Source organism: Hyla sarda, chromosome 5, assembly GCF_029499605.1.
Source record: "Hyla sarda isolate aHylSar1 chromosome 5, aHylSar1.hap1, whole genome shotgun sequence".
NCBI lineage: Eukaryota > Metazoa > Chordata > Amphibia > Anura > Hylidae > Hyla > Hyla sarda.
The window spans coordinates 212,179,195-212,201,377 of record NC_079193.1 but is presented as its reverse complement, the minus strand read 5'-3'; the positions used below and the strand labels follow the sequence as shown (position 1 = coordinate 212,201,377).

The 22,183-nt window shown below is 46.9% G+C and overlaps 1 protein-coding gene across 1 annotated transcript in view; it reads right to left on the bottom strand.

The window, feature by feature from the left end:
- Window positions 1-1,730: 1,730 nt before the first annotated feature.
- The window catches only part of BPHL (biphenyl hydrolase like), a 97,665-nt gene continuing 77,212 nt past the window's right edge, over window positions 1,731-22,183 (bottom strand). The window contains exon 8 of the mRNA XM_056521054.1: window positions 1,731-3,897. The gene's annotated coding sequence lies outside the window, so the exon portion shown is untranslated. The remainder of the gene's footprint in view (window positions 3,898-22,183) is intronic.

Sequence of the window (22,183 nt, the reverse complement as noted above, 5' to 3'; positions counted from 1 at the left end):
CCACCGGAGTACCCCTTTAACTTATAGAAACAAAAATATAAATATACGGGGACATTTATAATCGTTGCTTTGGTAAGCAAGTTCTGTAGGCTTTTTTTTTTTTGCTTTAGTTTTGCTTATGTATGACACATCTACCATACTGTCCAGAATAGCCGGTACCAACAGGACCGGAGCATCAAAAATGGCGCTCCTGGGCATAAGTGGTAACAGTCTGGGGTTATTTAGGCTGGGGAGGAACAGTAACAATGGTTCTCGCCCACCCTGGTAACGTCAGGCTGTTGCTGCTTTGTTGTTATTTGGCTGAGAATTAAAGTAGGGGGAACCCTATGCTTTTTTTTTTTTTTGCATAAATAATTAAATATAAAAAAAAAATAGGGTCCCCCTTTTATTCTCAGCCAAATACCATCCAAGCAGCAGCAGCCTGATGTTACCAGGGTGGGCAAGGACCATTGTTACTGGACCACCCCAGCCAAAATAATGCCAGCCTGTTACCACCCAGGTCCAGGAGCGCCATTTTTGATGCTCTGGGCCTGTAGGTACTGGCCCTTCCCGGCACCCCTGTGGCGTTGGGTACCGGGGTAATAATTGGGGGTTAGCACTAGCTGTTTTTGTGGCTAACGCTAAGCCCAGCTTAATAATGGAGTCCGTCTATTAGACAGCTGCCACTACTAAGCCTGTCAAGTAAATAAAAAATAAATTAAAAAAGACAACATGTTTAAAAAAAAATTATTCCAGAAAAATACTCCCCCACAAGCCCACGTTAACCATTTTCTTAACATTAAACAAAAAACACTGGTCATCGACACAGTCCACCGAATCCGAAGAAGTCCACAGGATACACGGATCTGAGATGAGGGAAAAAAACATGAAAAATAGGTTATTACATTTATTGTCACCGGCTTGCACATCTCCCGCGCCGCACGACTACAACTCCCAGCATGCCCTTACAGTAAGGACATTCTGGGAGTTGTAGTCATGCAGTGCGGGAGATGTGCGGGCAGGTGACCACCACGGATACAGATACAGCCAGTTATACCACATTGTGTCAGTTCCAAGAGACTGCAGTGCCGTGCCGTCTTCTTATCTGTGAACTTTATGGGGGAACACTGCAGGTGAGCCCTGAGAACATACAGGGACTCAAGCTGATAGGACTGTAGGATGATATCCCATACTGGGACATCACAAACCCCCCTACTTAAGTAAAGTCGCCCTCGACGTCCGTCCTGGAAGGCTTTGAGGAGTGAAATGGCCATGGGGCCACATGCAGTCCTGGGGCATTGCAATTAACGTCCATTTCCAGGCTGTTTGTTGACAAGAACAAGAAATTGTATCACAGAGAATAAGGTCTACTGGAGAACAAGGATTATGTATAATAATGTCAACATACCTATGACTATAGTATAACATGACTTATGGACTATGTCTATTCATTTTATGACATTTTACTATTCATATTATGACAGTTGACTACACATATTACATTTGACTATATGTATAACACTCTGTACATGACTAGACATGGCACTGGCGGATTGGGTTGCCAGACATGACACTGGCGGATTGGGTTGCCCTTGGCATTACACACTTCTCCCCAGAACAGTAGTTATTTTTATGCTAGACATTTTCTTTTTAACGTTTGACTTTTGTTACCTTTGACTTTTGTTACGTGCTTTTGTGGGAACAGAAATACCTTCTGGCCTGCAAAGTATCCTGTGCACGTGGATACAAGAAAATTCACATTAGACATAATAGACATTTGTATGGACTGTGTTGTAGTGAGTGTTACAGCCCTAATGTACAATGGATATGTGTACATGACTCTATGTATACTTGATGACAATGTGTAGTACACGACTTTACTCTGTACTTGATGTTAGTGATTGGGTGAAATGTTGCTTCTCCTGATTGGTTATGGATAACCCCTACAAGAAAACAGCCAGACTTCAGAAAATTTGATACACTACGACTTTTTGGTGTGTGGTGAACCACGGGGGTGCGGTGTGAGGTGTATGGGGCAGATGTTGTAGCCCAAGGGCAGATGGTGTTAACCCCTAGATGTTCATGACGCCAGGGCGTGGTTTTAACCGAGAACGGTAGCACCGCTAGTCCTAGTTAGACAGGGCAAATTAGAGTCCAAGGCCAGGTCAGGGTTAACGGTAGCTTTACTGAGGTAGACAGATGGTGCAGTCTTTACAGCTAGGCCAGGATCCCAGAGAGGTGACCAGTAACACTGGGGACCTCGCAGCTTGCTGGGACTTGCAGTGACTTTGACAGAATTTAGGACAGCCACGCTGACTATAATAGACGACTTGACTGAAGATAGTGACAGCAGAAAGAGATGACTTGACTTACTGACTTGTGGCTGTAATTTAGACTTGAGGCCTCCAGATGTGCTGGACACTGGCTCTGAAACATCTGGACTGGACTTGACCTCAGCAGAAAGTGTGGAGGAAGAGAGAGATTGTAGTACCTCCCCCTCTTATAAAGGGGGGCTGAGCAAGGAGCCCATAGGCTAGCTGTGGGTCATCTGGTCACCAGGTGCACTCGGGTTAACAAAACATGGGACTTTAACATGTGACAACCATTATCAATAACCATGTGACCATATCAAAGGTCCTTTACACATAATATACAACTATACAGATTATAGGGGTACAATGCAGGTGAGCCCTGGGGACTTGCAGGGACTCAAGCTGATAGGACTGTGAGATGCATATCCCGTACTGGGACATCACAGGGTGTCCAACAAATTATATACATTGGGGATCAAAAGTTTGGGCACCCTAGGTAAAAAAAAATTATTAATGTGCATAAAGAAGCCAAAGAAAGATGGAAAAATCTCCAAAAGGCATCAAATTACAGATTAGACATTCTTATAATATGTGAACAAAAGTTAGATTTTATTTCCATCATTTACACTTTCAAAATAACAGAAAACAAAAAAATAGCAGCTGCAAAAGTTTGAGCACCCTGCAGAGTTAATATCTTGTACTGCCCCCTTTGGCAAATATCATAGCTTGTAAACGCTTTTTGTAGCCAGCCAAGAGTATTTCAATTCTTGTTTGAGGTATCTCTGCCCATTCTTCCTTACAAAAGTCTTCCAGTTCTTTGAGATTTCACGGCTGTCTGTCACACACTGCTCTATTAAGGTCTATCCATAGATTTTCAATTCCGTTGAGGTCAGGAGATTGTGAAGGCCCTGGCAAAACCTTCAGTTTACACCTCTTGATGTAATCCCCTGTGGATTTCGAGGTGTGTTTAGGATCATTATCCATTTGTAGAAGCCATCCTCTCTTTAATTACAGCTTTTTCACAGATGGCATCAAGTTAGCATACAAAATTTGCTGAAATTTTATTGAATCAATTTTTCCTTCTACTCTTGAGATGTTCCCTGTGCTACTTGCTGCAATACAACCCCAAAGCATGATTGATCCATGCTCCACCCCCATGCTTAACAGTTGGACAGAGGTTATTTTCATTAAATTCTGTTCCCCTTCTCCAAACGTACCTTTGCTCATTCCGGCCAAAAAGTTCTATTTTAACCTCATCGGTCCACAGTTCTTGTTTCCAAAATGCATCAGTCTATATGTTCATTTGCAAAGTTCAAATGCTGATTTTTGTGGTGAGGATGTAGAAATGTTTTCTTCTGATGACTCTTCCATGAATACCATATTTGTACAAGTATCTCTTTATAGTGGAATAGTGTACCGCAAAACTCCAGTGTCTGCCAGATGTTTCTGGAGGGATTGTGCAGTAAAACATGGGTTTTGAATTGTTTTTCTCCCAATCCTGCGAGCTATTCTGTCTGATATTTGTCTTGGTCTTCCAGATCTTGCTTTAACTTCCACTGTTCCTGATGATTGCCATTTCTTAATTACATTCCGGTTGCTTGGAAACCTGGAACAACAAAAGATTGTGCTTGCACACAGCAGTCAGTTAGTCATACGACCAAGTCTGGTAAAGTTACTGTGCATAAGTACAGAAATAGAACATTTCTTTTATGTAGGTACTCTTCCATTCCAACCTCATCGGTCACACAGTTTTCTATAGAGGCAGACTTCAGACAGAGGTGCCGGCTTTCAATGGCGCAGGTCACAGAAGAAGCATGGATAGGTAAAAGCAAGGGTAGTTTATTCTCCCAGCATGCAACGCGTTTCACTGCAACAGCAGCTTCATCAGGCATGACAAGAATCACATGAATGGCGAATTTATCCAGAAGGTGAGAGGACACGTCAGAGAAAAATGGGAGGGGGGGGGGGGAGGAGAGGAGGGGAGAAGGAGGGGCAGGGAAAAACGGGATGGGAAAGGTAAGGGAATAGGGCTTAGACGTTCTCCTCACCGACGGGCAAATTCTAACCTTACAAATATACATACACAATATAAAAGTTTTATATATAAAAATATATATGACACAATTATTAACTAAAATAAAATGATAATAATGATGATAATAATAATTAAATGGGAATGGGAAGATAGAGAAAGGTCGTAAGTTTAACGAGTATTCACTATGGTCTCATTCAGACCATGCGGTACCAAAGTGGACAGAGTCAAAATCCAATAAGATTCATGGTTAATTAAAGGGAACCAATCATCACTTTTTACCCCCTGTAACTATTAAAAACACGTCCTAGAGCATGTAACCATTGTTCCTACCATGTTTCTGTAGTGCATGGCAATGAAAGGCTCCGAAAATCAACTTATAAAATGTCCCGCGCTGTATGTTAATTTCTGTAAGTAGTCCATTGGGCGGTGCTGCATTCCTATTTAATCACCGTGGCCAGAGCTGAAATCACGCCCCTCCCGTCCTAAACACGCCTACATGGGCGTGATTAACAGCCCGGCCGCAGTGGAATCAGCCTCGTCTCCCCTGTCAGCTCGTGCAGTTACAGAAGCAAGGAGCGCGAGTCTGCAGACTGCTGGAGTGCCGCTGGGTCCTAGTGCCAGCCGGATACATACACTCTCCTGCTGTCAGTGGAGAGCATAACATCTAGAGATCGGCGAGGGACACATAGGACATATTATACTTCAATCCTCCTGTCTTCTTAGGTAGATTACTAAATGTTAGGTGTATGTATTAAATTATGTTATACACTGAAAAGAGGGGGGGGGGGGTGAATCTGATGATCACTAGTGCTGATAATCAATGAAGGAGGAGGGGGTGAATCTGATGATCACTAGTGCTGATAATCAATGAAGGAGGGGGGGGGGGGCAGAGATGGAGGGATTAGTGGGAGTACTAGTTATCCACTGGGGGAGGGGCAGTTTTATGGATTTATTGTTCCATAAAACTACAACTCCCAGCATGCCCGAAAAGCCAAAGTCATGCATGCTGAGAGTTGTGGTTTTGCAACAGCTGGAGATAAGCCAGTGTATCTCCAGCTGTTGCAAAACTACAACTCTCAGCGTGCATGGACAACCTTTGGCTGTCCGGGCATGCTGGGAGTTGTAACTTTGTAGCAAAATGTAGGCATAGCTGTTGGGAAACACTCGCATGTTATCCATTGGTTCACAATTAGTGTGCCTCCAGCTGTTGCAAAAGTACAACTCTGCATGCACAGACAGACTTTGGCTCTCCGGACATGCTGGGAATTGTAATTATGTTATACCCCACACTCCCTTTTCAGTGTATAACATAATACATACACCTAACATTTAGTAATCTACCTAAGAAGACAGGAGGATTGAAGTACAATATGTCCTATGTGTCCCTCGCCGATCTCTAGATGTTATGCTCTGATCTCTCCACTGACAGCAGGAGAGTGTATGTATCCGGCTGGCACTAGGACCCAGCGGCACTCCAGCAGTCTGCAGACTCGCGCTCCTTGCTTCTGTAACTGCATGAGCTGACAGGGAAGACGAGGCTGATTCCACTGCGGCCGGGCTGTTAATCACGCCCATGTAGGCGTGTATAGGACGGGAGGGGCGTGATTTCAGCTCTGGCCACAGTGACTAAATAGGAATGCAGCACCGCCCAATGGACTACTTACAGAAATTAACATACAGCGCAGGACATTTTATAAGTTGATTTTCGGAGCTTTTCATTCATTGCCATGCACTACAGAAACATGGTAGGAACAATGGTTACATGCTCTAGGACGTGTTTTTAATAGTTACAGGGGGTAAAAAGTGATGATTGGTTCCCTCTAACTTATGAATTTTATTCTGAGATTGTTTTTTCGTGACATATTCTACTTTATATTAGTGAAAAATTTTTGCCGATACTTGCATAATTTCTTGGTGAAAAAAATCTAAAATGTCCTGAAAAATTTGAAAATTTTGCATTTTTCGAATTTTTAAACTCTCTGCTTGTAAGGAAAGTGGACATTCCAAATAAATGATATGTTGATTCACATATGCAATATGTCTAGTTTGTGTTTGCATCATAAAGTTGACATGTTTTTACTTTTTGAAGACATTGTAGACCTTTTTAGTTTAGCAGCAATTTTAAAATTTTTCATGAAAATTTCAAAATCGGATTTTTTCAGGGACCAGTTCAGTTTCAAAGTGAATTTGAGGGTCTTTATGTAAGAAATACCCTATAATGTATTCCAGTATGAAAACTGCACCCCTTATAGTATTCAAAATGACATTCAGAAAGTTTGTTAACCCTTTAGGTGTTTCACAAGAATAGCAGCAAAGTGGAGGTGAAAATTCAAAATCTTTTTTTTTACACTAACATGTTCTTGTAAACCCATTTGTCTTCACTTTACAAGGGGTAATAAGTAAAATTGTACCCCAAAATATGTAACCCTATTTCTCCCGAGTAAGGAAATACCTCATATGTGGATGTAAAGTGCTCTGTGGGTGCACTAGAGGGCTCAGAAGGGAAGGAGTGACAATGGGATTTTGGAGAGAAAATTTTGCTGAAATGGTTTTTGGGGGCATGTCTTATTTAGGAAGCCCCCATGGTGCCAGAACAGCAAAAAAAAAAAAAAAAACACATGGCACACTATTTTGGAAACCACACCCTTTAAGGAACTAAACAAGGGGAACAGTGAGCCTTAACACCCCACAGGTGTTTGACGAATTTTCACTATAGTTGGACGTGAAAATGACAAATAAAATTTTTTCACTAAAATGCTGGTGCAGAGGCGTGGGAGGAGGAACTGGGCACCACCTTTGCAGCCTCGGACTGGACAGCGGCGTTCTCCCTGTGTCATAAAATGTCGATTTCCTGTAGAGCGCAAGAGACAAACTTTAAGATCGTCTCCAGATGGTACAGAGTGCCGTCTGTCCTGAATAAAATGTACTCGGCAGTGTCTGCTCTCTGCTGGCGGTGTGGCAGGTAGGTGGGTACGATGTCCCACATATGGTGGTCTTGTCTGTCCCTGTGTGCCTTTTGGGCGACAGTAGTTTCTTGCATACTAGCCATCACTGGGGTTTCCTACTCCAACGAGCCAAAGACTTTGCTGCTTTCTATTATGCCATCTTCCCGCCGGACTCCGGCCAAAAAGTTGGCACACTTCCTGTTGGTAGCAGCCAGGTCAGTAATCCACCGCCATTAGAAGGACAGCTCCCCGCCGACGGTGTCTGACTGGTATAGGGAGGTACTGTTCATTTGCCGCATGGAGGAGCTGATGTCGGACTCAAAAGGGGCGACAGATAGTTATATTGGGACCTGGGGCCCTTGGCTGACATTTCTGGAATCCCCTCAATACAGAGAAGGTTGAGACCCAGTGACCTTGTGCTTCTCTTCTCCGGTCGCTACGCTTGACCAATACAATCCCATTTCTCGACTCATCTATGCGGTTTGGTCGGGACCAGGTCAGTGACAAGTCCGCTTTGTGTTTTTTTGTGTTTTTTCCCTATGTTTTCCCTTCCTCTTATCTACCTTCTTACCTCACCCATATGCTTCTCCTTTTTCTTTCTGTCGCCTCCGGACTCCTACGGGCACCTGGAGCTTTCTCTCTCCTTTTCTCCCCCATTGTCTCCCTGACACACTTTATTGTGCATAAGAAAGGGGTTGGAATTGACCCTCTGCGACTCTACCCTGTTAATTCTTTGGATGACATTTGAAACTGGTTATTGATGTGAGTCTCTGCTGCCTCTATGACTCGGTGGTTGTGATACTACCGAAACCATCCTTTCTGTGCCTTTTGTTGAAGAATGTGCTATCTTGAGTGATGTTGTCGGAGACATTGTTTCGAACTGAATTGTTATCCTTTATTGCCTAAATAAAGTTTTGTTTTGAATTCTAAAAAAAAAAAAAAAAATGCTGGTGCAACCCCAAATTTTTCACTTGCACAAGAAGTAATAGGTAAAATGTCCCCGAAAATTTGTAACCCCATTTCTATCGAGTAAGAAAATACCTCACCTGTGGGCGTAAATGCTCACTGTACCTGTTACGCCGAGCGCTCCGGGTCCCTGCTCTTCCTCGGAGCGCTCGCGGCGTTCTCCTCTCTGCAGCGCCCCGGTCAGACCCGCTGACCGGGAGCGCTGCACTGACGACGGGGATGCGATTCGCACAGCGGGACACGCCCGTTCGCGGATTGCATCCCAATCCACTTACCTGTCCCGGTCCCCGGCTGTCACGTCCTGGCGCGCGCGGCTCCACTATCTAGGGCGCGCGCGCGCCAGCTCTCTAAGATTTAAAGGGCCAGTGCACCAGTAATTGGTGCCTGGCCCAATCAATGTAATTAGCTTCCACCTGCTCCACGCCTTTATAACCTCACTTCCCCTTCCCAGCATTGCCGGATCTTGTTGCCCTTGTGCCTAGTGAAAGCGTTTCCTGTGATTGCCATACCAGTGTTTCCAGACCTTCTGCCGTTACCATTGAATACGAACCTTGCCACCTGCCCTGACCTTCTGCTATGTCCGACCTCACCTCTGTCTAGTCCTTCTGTCCCACGCCTTCTCAGCAGTCAGCGAGGCTGAGCCGTTACCGGTGGATACGACCTGGTTGCTACCGCCGCAGCAAGACCATCCCGCTTTGCGGCGGGCTCTGGTGAATACCAGTAGCAGCTTAGAACCGGTCCACCGCTACGGTTCACGCCAATCCCTCGCTGACACAGAGGATCCACATCCAGCCTGCCGAATCCTAACAGTACCCTTTATTACATTTTGTGAAGGGTGTAGTTTCCAAAATGGGGTCACATGTGGGGGGGGGGGGCAGTCCATTGTTCTGGCACCATGGGGGCTTTGGAAACACACATGGCGTACAATTCCAGCCAAATTCTCTCTCAAAAAGCCCAATGACGCTCCTTCTCTTCTGAGCATTGTAGTTCCCCTGCAAAGTACTTTACATCCACATATGGGGTATTTTCTTACTCAGAAGAAAGAGTGTTACAAATTTTGGGGGGCTTTTTCTCCTATTACCCCTTTTTAAAAAAAACTTTGGGGTAACACTAGCATTTTAGTCAAAAAAATTGTGTTGAAATTTTTTTTCATTTTCACGTCCAACTTTAACGAAAATTTGTCAAACACCTGTGGGGTGTTAAGGCTCACTATACCCCTTGTTACATTCAGTGAGGGGTGTAGTTTCCAAAATGGGGTCACATGTGGTTTTTTTTTTGCGTTTATGTCAGAACTGCTGTAACATCAGCCACCCCAGTGCAAATCACCAATTTAGACCTCAAATGTACATAGTGCACTCTCACTCCTGAGCCTTCTTGTGCATCTGGAGGGCATTTTACGTACACATATGGGCTATTTCCGTACTCAGGAGAAATTACGCTACAAATTTTGGGGGTCTTTTTTTCCTTTTACCTCTTGTAAAAATAAAAAGTATGGGGCAACACCAGCATATTAGTGTAAAATGTATAATTTTTTTACACTAACATGCCGGTGTAGACCCCAACTTTACCTTTTCATAAGCGGTAAAAGGAGAAAAAGCCCCCCAAATTTTTTAGTGCAATTTCTCCCGAATACGAAACTACCCCATATGTGGCACTAAACTGTTGCCTTGAAATACGACAGGGCTCCGAAGTGAGAGAGCGCCATGCGCATTTGAGGAATAAATTAGGGATTTGCATAGGGACGGACACAATAGTGTTCCCCAAACAGGGTGCCTCCAAACTCCCAGCATGCCTGAACAGTCAATGGCTGTCCGGCAATACTTGGAGTTATTTTGCAACAGCTGGAGGTTCCGTTTTTAGAAGTGTAAGGGGTGTATATGTAGTGTTTTACACTTTGTTTTGCGTTAGTGTAGTGTAGTGTTTTTAGGGTACATTCACACGGGCAACGGTTCACATCGGGTTTCCCACTGGGAGTTTGAGCTGCGGCAGAAAACTTTCTGCAGCTCAAACTGAAAGGGAAACTCGCTGTAAACCTCCGCCCATGTTAATGTACCATGTACATTCACATGGGGGGGGCTAACCTTCAACTGTTGCATAACTACAACTCCCAGCATGCACTGACAGACCATGCATGCTGGGAGTTGTAGTTATGCAACAGTTGGAGGCACACTGGTTGGGAAACACTAAGTTAGGTAACAGACTACCACAGTCTATCCACACCAGTGTACCTCCAGCTGTTGCAAAACTACAACTCCCAGCATGCATGGTCTGTCATGCTGGGAGTTGTAGTTTTGCAACAGCTGCAGGCACACAGGTTGGGAAATACTGAGTTAGGTAACAGACAGTGTTTCCCAACCAGTGTGCCTCCAGTTGTTGCAAAACTACAACTCCCAGCATGCCCAGAGAGCCAAAGGGCATGCTGGGAGTTGTAGTTTTGCAACATCTGGCCCATCAGATGTTGCCAAACTACAACTTCCAGCATGCCTGGACAGTCTTGGCATGCTGGGAGTTGTAGTTTTGCAACATCTGGAAGTGCACAGTTTGGAGACCACTATACGGGAGTTGTAGTTGTGAAACTATGCAGCAGTGAAGATCACTTAACAGATTTTTACTGCTACATTCTGCTGCCGCCGGTGCCCCGCTGTCCGCCCCTGTCTGCCACCGGTCCCCCGCTGTGTGCCGGCGGTCCCCCGCTATCTGCCGCTGTCCCCCCCAGTAACCGCCGTCGCCATCTTTGCCCCTCTCTGCCCGGACTTCCAGAGCGGGGATCTCAACTTTGACCCCCCCGCCCCTGCCCTGCGATTCGCCGATCGGCCAATCGCAGGGGATAGGAGGAGGTGGCACCCCTGCCATCTGACAGCTCCGATCATCCCTATTTTCAGGGCTATCGGGTCACCAGAGATCCGATCAGCCCGGAAAAGCCGTGATTCGCTGGTCAGAATTGACCGGCTAATCGCGGCGATCGCTGACAAGGGGAGTCTCAAGAACCCCCTGGGCGATATGCCGGGATGGCTGCTGATAGATATCAGCAGTCATCCCGTTTCGATCACCGTGTCCGGAGACGTGGTGATCCAGGAAAGCTGCGCTGTAAATGTACGACAATGTGCGCTAAGTACTTCTTAGCAGCGCTGTACATTTACGGTGCTCCTCCTTAAGGGGTTAAGCATTGCATCATAATTTTTTTGCCAAGCAGGGGGGGTCACACAGGACATACAGTGGGGCACCCCAGGTAAAAATTTGTATTAATGTGCATAAAGAAGCCAAGGAAAGATGGAAAAATCTCCAAAAAGGCATCAAATTACAGATTAGACATTCTTATAATATGTCAACAAAAGTTAGATTTTATTTCCATCATTTACACTTTCAAAATAACAGAAAACAAAAAAATGGGGTCTGCAAAAGTTTGGGCACCCTGCAGAATTTATAGCATGCACTGCCCCCTTTGCAAAGCTGAGACCAGCCAGTGTGATGGATTGTTCTGGGAAGACCAGGTGATGTCAATCTCAAAGATTTTAAATGCCCAGACTCATCTGACCTTGCCCCAACAATCAGCACCATGGGTTCTTCTAAGCATTTGTCTAGAAATCTGAAACTGAAAATAGTTAATGCTTACAAAGCTGGAGAAGGCTATAAGAAGATAGCAAAACGTTTTCAGATGTTAATATCCTCTGTTCGGAATGTAATTAAGAAATGGCAGTCATCAGGAACAGAGGAAGTTAAAGCAAGATCTGGAAGACCAAGAAAAATATCAGACAGAACAGCTCCCAGGATTGTGAGAAAAACTATTCATAACCCACGTTTGACTGCACAATTCCTCCAGAAAGATCTGGCAGACACTGGAGTTGTGGTACACTATTTCACTATTGTCACGCTCCGGCTGGCAGGAGGTGGATCCTCTGTGCCAGAGAGGGATTGGCGTGGACCGTGCTGGTGGACCGGTTCTAAGTTGCTACTGGTATTCACCAGAGCCCGCCGCAAAGCGGGATGGTCTTGCAGCGGCGGTAGCAACCAGGTCGTATCCACCAGCAACGGCTCAACCTCTCTGACTGCTGAAGATAGGCGCGGTACAAGGGAGTAGACAAGAGCAAGGTCGGACGTAGCAGAAGGTCGGGGCAGGCAGCAAGGATCGTAGTCAGGGGCAACGGCAGGAGGTCTGGAACACAGGCTAGGAACACACAAGGAAACGCTTTCACTGGCACAATGGCAACAAGATCCGGCGAGGGAGTGCAGGGGAAGTGAGGTATAAATAGGGAGTGCACAGGTGAACACACTAATTAAGCCAACTGTGCCAATCAGTGGCGCAGTGGCCCTTTAAATTGCAGAGACCCGGCGCGCGCGCGCCCTAAGGAGCGGGGCCGCGCGCGCCGGGACAAGACCGACGGAGAGCGAGTCAGGTACGGGAGCCGGGATGCGCATCGCGAGCGGGCGCCTCCCGCATCGCATCCCGGCTGAGAGAGGTATTGCAGCGCACCCGGTCAGCAGGTCTGACCAGGGCGCTGCAATTGCGAGGATGTTGCGAGTGCTCCGGGGAGGAGCGGGGACCCGGAGCGCTCGGCGTAACAGTACCCCCCCCCTTGGGTCTCCCCCTCTTCTTGGAGCCTGAGAACCTGAGGACAAGACTTTTGTCTAGGATGTTGTCCTCAGGTTCCCAGGATCTCTCTTCTGGGCCACAGCCCTCCCAATCCACCAAGAAATTTTTTTTCCCTCTGACCGTCTTGGAGGCCAGAATCTCCTTCATGGAGAAGACGTCAGAAGAACCGGAAACAGGAGTGGGAGAAACAAGTTTGGGAGAGAAGCGGTTAATGATGAGTGGTTTAAGGAGAGAGACATGGAAGGCATTGGGAATACGAAGAGAAGGAGGAAGAAGGAGTTTGTAAGAGACAGGGTTAATCTGGCACAAGACTTTGAAAGGACCAAGATAGCGTGGTCCCAGTTTGTAACTGGGGACACGAAAGCGGACATATTTAGCGGAGAGCCATACCTTGTCTCCGGGAGCAAAAATGGGGGAAGTTCTTCTTTTCTTATCGGCAAACCTTTTCATGCGGGATGAAGCCTATAAAAGAGAATTTTGGGTCTCTTTCCATATGGTGGAAAGATCACGAGTCACTTCATCCACAGCGGGCAAACCAGAGGGCAAGGGAGTAGGGAGGGGGGGAAGAGGGTGACGGCCGTACACCATGAAAAATGGGGACTTAGCAGAAGATTCTGAGACTCTGAAGTTGTATGAGAATTCGGCCCATGGTAGAAGATCTGCCCAGTCATCCTGGCGGGAGGAAACAAAATGCCGTAAATAGTCACCCAGGACCTGGTTAATTCTTTCTACTTGCCCATTGGATTGGGGATGATAAGAAGAAGAGAAGTTTAATTTAATCTTGAGCTGTTTACAGAGGGCCCTCCAGAATTTAGACACGAACTGGACGCCTCTATCCGAGACGATCTGCGTGGGCAAACCGTGAAGACGAAAAATGTGTACAAAAAATTGTTTTGCCAACTGAGGCGCTGAAGGAAGACCAGGAAGAGGAATAAAATGTGCCATCTTGGAAAATCGATCAACGACCACCCAAACAACAGTGTTGCCACGGGATGGGGGTAAGTCTGTAATAAAGTCCATACCAATCAGTGACCAAGGCTGTTCGGGGACAGGCAGAGGATGAAGGAGACCAGCAGGCTTCTGGCGAGGAGTCTTATCCCGGGCACAAACAGTACAGGCCCTCACAAAATCAACAACATCCGTCTCCAGAGTCGGCCACCAATAGAAACAAGAGATGAGTTGCAAGGATTTTTTGATGTCCGCATGGCCTACGAGGTGGGAGGAGTGTCCCCATTTGAGAATCCCGAGACGTTGGCGTGGAGAAACGAAGGTCTTCCCTGGAGGAGTTTGCCTGATGGAGGCTGGAGAAGTGGAGATCAGACAGTCAGGAGGAATGATGTGTTGCGGAGAGGCCTCTACTTCCGAGGCATCCGAGGAACGAGAGAGGGCATCGGCCCTAATGTTCTTGTCGGCAGGACGAAAATGAATTTCAAAATTAAAACGGGCAAAGAACAACGACCACCTGGCCTGGCGAGGGTTCAGCCGTTGGGCAGACTGGAGATAGGAGAGATTCTTGTGATCGGTGTATATGATAACTGGAAATTTTGATCCCTCCAGCAGATGCCTCCATTCCTCAAGCGCCAATTTAATGGCCAGTAGTTCTCGATCCCCGATGGAGTAGTTTCTCTCCGCCGGAGAGAAGGTCCTAGAAAAAAAACCACAAGTAACAGCATGCCCGGAAGAATTTTTTTGTAGAAGGACAGCTCCAGCTCCCACTGAGGAGGCATCTACCTCCAATAGGAAGGGTTTAGATGGGTCAGGTCTGGAGAGCACGGGAGCAGAAGAAAAGGCAGACTTGAGACGTTTAAATGCGTCTTCCGCTTGGGGAGACCAGGACTTGGGATTGGCATTTTTCTTGGTTAAAGCCACGATAGGAGCCACAATAGTGGAAAAGTGTGGAATAAATTGTCTGTAATAATTGGCGAACCCCAAAAAACGTTGGATAGCACGGAGTCCGGAGGGGCGTGGCCAATCTAAGACGGCAGAGAGTTTATCTGGGTCCATTTGTAATCCCTGGCCAGAGACCAAGTATCCTAGGAAAGGAAGAGATTGACATTCAAACAGACATTTCTCCATTTTGGCATAAAGTTGATTGTCTCGAAGTCTCTGAAGAACCATGCGGACATGCTGGCGGTGTTCTTCTAAGTTGGCAGAAAAAATCTGAATATCGTCCAGATAAACCACAACACAGGAATATAAGAGATCACGAAAAATTTCATTAACAAAGTCTTGGAAGACGGCAGGGGCGTTGCACAGGCCAAAGGGCATGACCAGATACTCAAAGTGTCCATCTCTGGTGTTAAATGCAGTCTTCCATTCGTCCCCCTCCCTGATGCGGATGAGATTATAAGCACCTCTTAAGTCCAGTTTGGTAAAGATGTGGGCACCTTGTAGGCGATCAAAGAGTTCCGAGATAAGAGGAATGGGGTAGCGGTTCTTTACCGTGATTTTATTAAGTCCGCGGTAATCAATGCAAGGACGTAGGGAGCCATCTTTTTTGGACACAAAAAAAAATCCAGCTCCGGCAGGAGAGGAGGATTTGCGGATAAACCCCTTTTTTAAATTTTCCTGGATGTATTCAGACATGGCAAGAGTCTCTGGAGCAGACAGAGGATAAATTCTGCCCCGGGGTGGAGTAGTACCCGGGAGGAGGTCAATAGGACAGTCATAAGGCCTGTGAGGAGGTAAAGTCTCAGCTTGCTTTTTGCAAAACACGTCAGCATAGTCCATATAAGCCTTAGGAAGACCGGTTACAGGAGGAACCACAGGGTCACGGCAGGGAGTACTGGGAACCGGTTTAAGACAGTCCTTGAAACAAGAAGTACCACAGCTCTTGATTTCTCCTGTGGACCAATCAAGGGTTGGGGAATGGCGTTGAAGCCACGGTAATCCAAGAAGAATTTCGGAAGTGCAGTTGGAGAGGACCAAAAACTCAATTTTTTCGTGATGAGGTCCGATGCACATTAGGAGAGGTTCCGTGCGGTAACGCATGGTACAGTCCAATCTTTCATTGTTAACAGAATTGATGTAGAGGGGTCTGGCGAGACTGGTCACCGGGATGTTGAACCTGTTGATGAGAGAGGCCAAAATAAAATTTCCTGCAGATCCGGAATCCAAGAAGGCCATAGTAGAGAAGGAGAAGGTAGAGGAAGATATCCGCACAGGCACAGTAAGGCGTGGAGAAGCAGAGTTGACATCAAGAACTGTCTCACCTTTGTGCGGAGTCAGCGTACGTCTTTCCAGGCGGGGAGGACAATCCTTCAAGAAGTGTTCGGTACCGGCACAGTACAGGCACAGATTCTCCATGCGGCGTCGTGTCCTCTCTTGAGGTGTCAAGCGAGACCGGTCAACTTGCATAGCCTCCACGGCGGGAGGCACAGGAACGGATTGCAGAGGACCAGAGGAGAGAGGAGCCGGGGAGAAAAAACGCCTCGTGCGAACAAAGTCCATATCCTGGCGGAGCTCCTGACGCCTTTCGGAAAAACGCATGTCAATGCGGGTGGTCAGATGAATAAGTTCATGCAGGTTAGCAGGAATTTCTCGTGCGGCCAGAACATCTTTAATGTTGCTGGATAGGCCTTTTTTAAAGGTCGCGCAGAGGGCCTCATTATTCCAGGATAATTCGGAGGCAAGAGTACGGAATTGGATGGCGTACTCGCCAACAGAAGAATTACCCTGGACCAGGTTCAGCAGGGCAGTCTCAGCAGAAGAGGCTTGGGCAGGTTCCTCAAAGACACTTCGAATCTCCGTGAAGAAGGAGTGTACAGAGGCAGTGACGGGGTCATTGCGGTCCCAGAGCGGTGTGGCCCATGACAGAGCTTTCCCAGACAGAAGGCTGACTACGAAAGCCACCTTAGACCTTTCAGTAGGAAACTGGTCCGACATCATCTCCAAGTGCAGGGAACATTGCGAAAGAAAGCCACGGCAAAACTTAGAGTCCCCATCAAATTTATCCGGCAAGGATAATCGTAGGCCGGAAGCGGCCACTCGCTGCGGAGGAGGTGCAGGAGCTGGCGGAGGAGATGATTGCTGAAGCTGTGGTAGTAGCTGCTGTAGCATCACGGTCAGTTGAGACAGCTGGTGGCCTTGTTGTGCTATCTGTTGCGACTGCTGGGCGACCACCGTGGTGAGGTCGGCGACAACTGGCAGTGGGACTTCAGCGGGATCCATGGCCGGATCTACTGTCACGCTCCGGCTGGCAGGAGGTGGATCCTCTGTGCCAGAGAGGGATTGGCGTGGACCGTGCTGGTGGACCGGTTCTAAGTTTCTACTGGTATTCACCAGAGCCCGCCGCAAAGCGGGATGGTCTTGCAGCGGCGGTAGCAACCAGGTCGTATCCACCAGCAACGGCTCAACCTCTCTGACTGCTGAAGATAGGCGCGGTACAAGGGAGTAGACAAGAGCAAGGTCGGACGTAGCAGAAGGTCGGGGCAGGCAGCAAGGATCGTAGTCAGGGGCAACGGCAGGAGGTCTGGAACACAGGCTAGGAACACACAAGGAAACGCTTTCACTGGCACAATGGCAACAAGATCCGGCGAGGGAGTGCAGGGGAAGTGAGGTATAAATAGGGAGTGCACAGGTGAACACACTAATTAAGCCAACTGTGCCAATCAGTGGCGCAGTGGCCCTTTAAATTGCAGAGACCCGGCGCGCGCGCGCCCTAAGGAGCGGTGCCGCGCGCGCCGGGACAAGACCGACGGAGAGCGAGTCAGGTACGGGAGCCGGGATGCGCATCGCGAGCGGGCGCCTCCCGCATCGCGAATCGCATCCCGGCTGAGAGAGGTATTGCAGCGCACCCGGTCAGCAGGTCTGACCGGGGCGCTGCAATTGCGAGGATGTTGCGAGCGCTCCGGGGAGGAGCGGGGACCCGGAGCGCTCGGCGTAACAACTATAAAGAGATACTTGTACAAATATGGTCTTCATGGAAGAGTCATCAGCAGAAAACCTCTTCTACGTCCTCACCACAAAAATCAGCGTTTGAACTTTGCAAATGAACATATAGACAAGCCTGATGCATTTTGGAAACAAGTTCTGTGGACCGATGAGGTTAAAATTTAACTTTTTGGTCGGAATGAGCAAAGGTACATTTGGAGAGGGAACAGAATTTAATGAAAAGAACCTCTGTCCAACTGTTAAGAATGGGGGCGGATCAATCATGCTTTGGGGTTGTATTGCAGCCAGTGGCACAGGGAACATCTCACGAGTATAAGGAAAAATTGATTCAAGAAAATTTCAGCAAATTTTGGATGCTAACTTGATGCCATCTGTGAAAAAGCTGAAGTTAAAGAGAGGATGGCTTCTACAAATGGATAATGATCCTAAACACACCTCGAAATCCACGGGGGATTACATCAAGAGGCGTAAATTGCAGGGTTTTCCCATGGCCTTCACAATCTCCTAGGTAGAAGGGAAGACAGGAAAAAGCCGGGTATAAAGCGCAAACCACTTCAGATGTCTCTTCAAAGGTAATACAACTTTATTACAGCCACATACAACGCGTTTCGAGGCCTCACTCACCGCGTCCTCACTCACACTCAGCGTACCTACGAGAGCGGAACTTCCGGCCTGTGTGATACCCGGACATCCGGCTTACTAACGACGAACAAGAAAGGTTCCGGGATGGAGATGTTCTCCTCCTAGCAAAAACCGTAAAGATCATAATCCCGCCATACCTAAAAGCATTAGTCATAAAGAAATATCATTATGTCCATGTTCCTCTATAAGTGGTAGTTGCAATTATCGTAACAACAAGCAGAGACAAGATAACAAAAACAAAACCAGAGAAATACAGTCCAGTATCTGGCACTTCACTGAAATTTATAGCTCCCGAGGAATAAATGCATAGAGGCATGCGCCTCGAAACGCGTTGTATGTGGCTGTAATAAAGTTGTATTACCTTTGAAGAGACGTCTGAAGTGGTTTGCTCTTTATACCCGGCTTTTTCCTGTCTTCCCTTCTACCATATCCATCGGCTGGAGTTCTAACCACGCTGACACCGGAAGAGCAGCACCACTATCCACCTATACGCTTCAAGTAGTTGTGAATTCTTCACAACTACCGTATATACTACCGTATATACTCGAGTATAAGCCGAGACCCCTAATTTCAACCCAAAATCCCAGGTTATTGACTCGAGTATAAGCCTAGGGTGGGAAATACATCATCCCCCCCTGTCATCATCCAGACCCGTCATTAACATCCTCATCATCATCACCGCCTGTCATCCAGACCCTCATCATCATCACCTGTCATCATCCCTTTGTCATCATCCCACACATCCCCCTTCATCATCCCCTTGTCATCATCCCCACCCCCCTTCATCATCCCCTTGTAATCATCCCACACACCCCCCCCTTCATCATCCCCACCCCCCTTCATCATCCCCACCCCCCTTCATCATCCCACACCCCCCCTTCATCATCCTCTTGTCATCATCCCACACCCCCCCTTCATCATCCTCTTGTCATCATCCGCCCTCAGTGGTCTTCAACCTGCGGACCTCCAGAGGTTTCAAAACTACAACTCCCAGCAAGCCCGGGCAGCCATCGGCTGTCCGGGCTTGCTGGGAGTTGTAGTTTTGAAACCTCCAGAGGTCCGCAGGTTGAAGACCACTGCAGCCTTCGACATCATCCAGCCCCCTCTCACCCCCCTTTAGTTCTGTACAGTACTCACCTCCGCTCGGCGCTGGTCCGGTGCTGCAGGACTGTCCGGAGAGGAGGTGGTCCGGTGGGATAGTGGTTCTGGGCTGCTATCTTCACTGGGGGCGCCCCTTCTCCGCGCTGCGGGCCCAGTATAGAGGCGTTGCCTTGACAATGACGCAGAAGTACGTTGGCAATGAACGTACCTCTGCGTCGTTGTCGAGGCAACGTGACTATTCTGGGGCCGGGCCCGAAGCGCTTAGAAGAGGCCTCCCCGGTGAAGATAGCAGCCCGGAACCACTATCCCACCGGGCCACCTCCTCTCCGGACAGTCCTGCAGCACCGGACCAGCACCGAGCGGAGGTGAGTACTGTACAGAACTAAAGGGGGGCGAGAGGGGGCTGGATGATGTCGAAGGCCGCAGTGGTCTTCAACCTGCGGACCTCCGGTTGGTTTCAAAACTACAACTCCCAGCAAGCCCCGACAGCCGATGGCTGCCCGGGCTTGCTGGGAGTTGTAGTTTTGAAACCTCTGGAGGTCCGCAGGTTGAAGACCACAGCGGGTGGAGAGTTCACTCGAGTATAAGCCGAGGGGGGTGTTTTCAGCACGAAAAATCGTGCTGAAAAACTCGGCTTATACTCGAGTATATACGGTAACCCAGGTGAGCACCTACACTTAAAACCGGTCAGTGCATCTCCGGCCTTATTAGATATACTGTCCCATGGGAAGCTCTGCCTTTTTTTATCTTATAGAGACAATTGTTCACAATCTCCTGACCTCAACATAATTGAAAATCCATGGATAGACCTTGAAAGAGCAGTGCGTGACAGACAGCCCAGAAATCTCAAAGAACACGAAGACTTTTGTAAGGAAGAATGGGCAAAGATACCTCAAACAAGAATTGAAAGACTCTTGGCTGGCTACAAAAAGCATTTACAAGCTGTGATACTTGCCAAAGGGGGCAGTACAAGATAATAACTCTGCAGGGTGCCCAAACTTTTGAAGACGCCATTTTTTATTGTTTTCTCTTCTTTTGAAAGTGTAAATGATCGAAATAAAATCTAACTTTTGTTGACATATTATAAGAATGTCTAATCTGTAATTTGATGCCTTTTGGAGATTTTTCCATTTTTCCTTGGCTTCTTTATGCACATTAATACAAATTTTTATCTGGGGTGCCCAAACTTTTGATCCCCATTGTAGTACAGGATGTAACTACCATCTTAGAAGAATGATCTTCATTTTATATCTATTATCCATAACAAAACCATATGGATTGTTATGTAATAAGTATACTGCGAATAAACAAACTCCGCTCTGCTACATCTGACAATGTTTTGAACTCTTCTTTTCTTTTGTATATTTCTTCTCCTTTTGCTTCAGTATATTTTTCCTGCTCTGCATTCTCTGGAGAGAACAGTCTCTCGGCTTACACAGTAACATCTCACCGCTTGTACAAATAGCGCTTCTTATTTACTGGTGTTTGTGTTCCGGTCCTGCTCACACAGTGTGTTTATGTAGATCATATGCTGTTCTCATATCCCATCCTCATATCCTGTCCTTAGGTGGGACTGATTTGTGATGAAGATATTGTAAGCTAAAAAAAGAAGGGGACGTGGCTTTGTGGGACTAGGCGTGATTTGCAAGCTAGACCGATGCACAAAAAGGGTAGATAATAAAAGGGGTGGGACTTAAACAGTGGGCATGTCTTTGTGAGATGGGGTGTGGCTATGACAGACACATTCACCAGGAGATGCAGAGCGGAGCTTGTGGAGTAAGGTACTGGAAGTCCCATATACTTTCATGGGACCTGAAACAAAAACACATCTTTTATATAAGGGTGTAGGTAAGGGTTAATTTTACTTTAATATATTTTTATTTCACATATAAGTAATAGGTGTACCAGGTATTATTGAAATATCTCCAGCCGTACGGAAGTTATGTAAGAACATACATTTCCCATAGATTTGCTTGGGACTTTAAACAAAAACCCTGACCCTCACAAATGGGGGGTAGTTAAAGGTTAAATTTACTATTCTATATTTTAAGTGGACATATAAGTAATATGTGACCAAGTATTATCGAAATATCTCCAGTAGTTTGGAAGTTATGCAGTAACATATAATTCCCATAGTCTTGTATGGGACTTTAAACAAAAACCCTGACCCTGGCAAATGGGGGTGAGTAAGGGTGAAATTACCTATCCTAGGTTTGTTGTTGACATATAAGTAACATGTGTGCCAAGTTTCATGTTAATATCTTTAGCCATTTGGACGTGATGCTGGAACATACACACACTGAGTTTTATATATATATATATATATATATATATATATATATATACTAGCCGAGTACCTGACGTTGCCCAGTTTTTCCTTCCTAATCCTTGTTGGGGAGGAAAATCAACAAAAGGAGGAAGCTTTTGACTCCATATCCCATCCTCATATATTGTTGTCATATCCCAACCCCATATCCCGTCCTCTTATCCAACCTCGTATCCCGTCCTCATATCTCGACCTCGTATCCCGTCCTCATATCCCGACCTCATATCCCGTCCTCACATCCCGATCTCATATCCCGTCCTCGTATCCCATCCTCGTAGCCCGACCGCATATGCCGTCCTCATACCCCGTCCCCATATCCCGACCTCAGATCCCGTCCTCATATCCCGACCTCATATGCTGTCCTTATGTCCAATCCTCATATCCTGTCCTCAG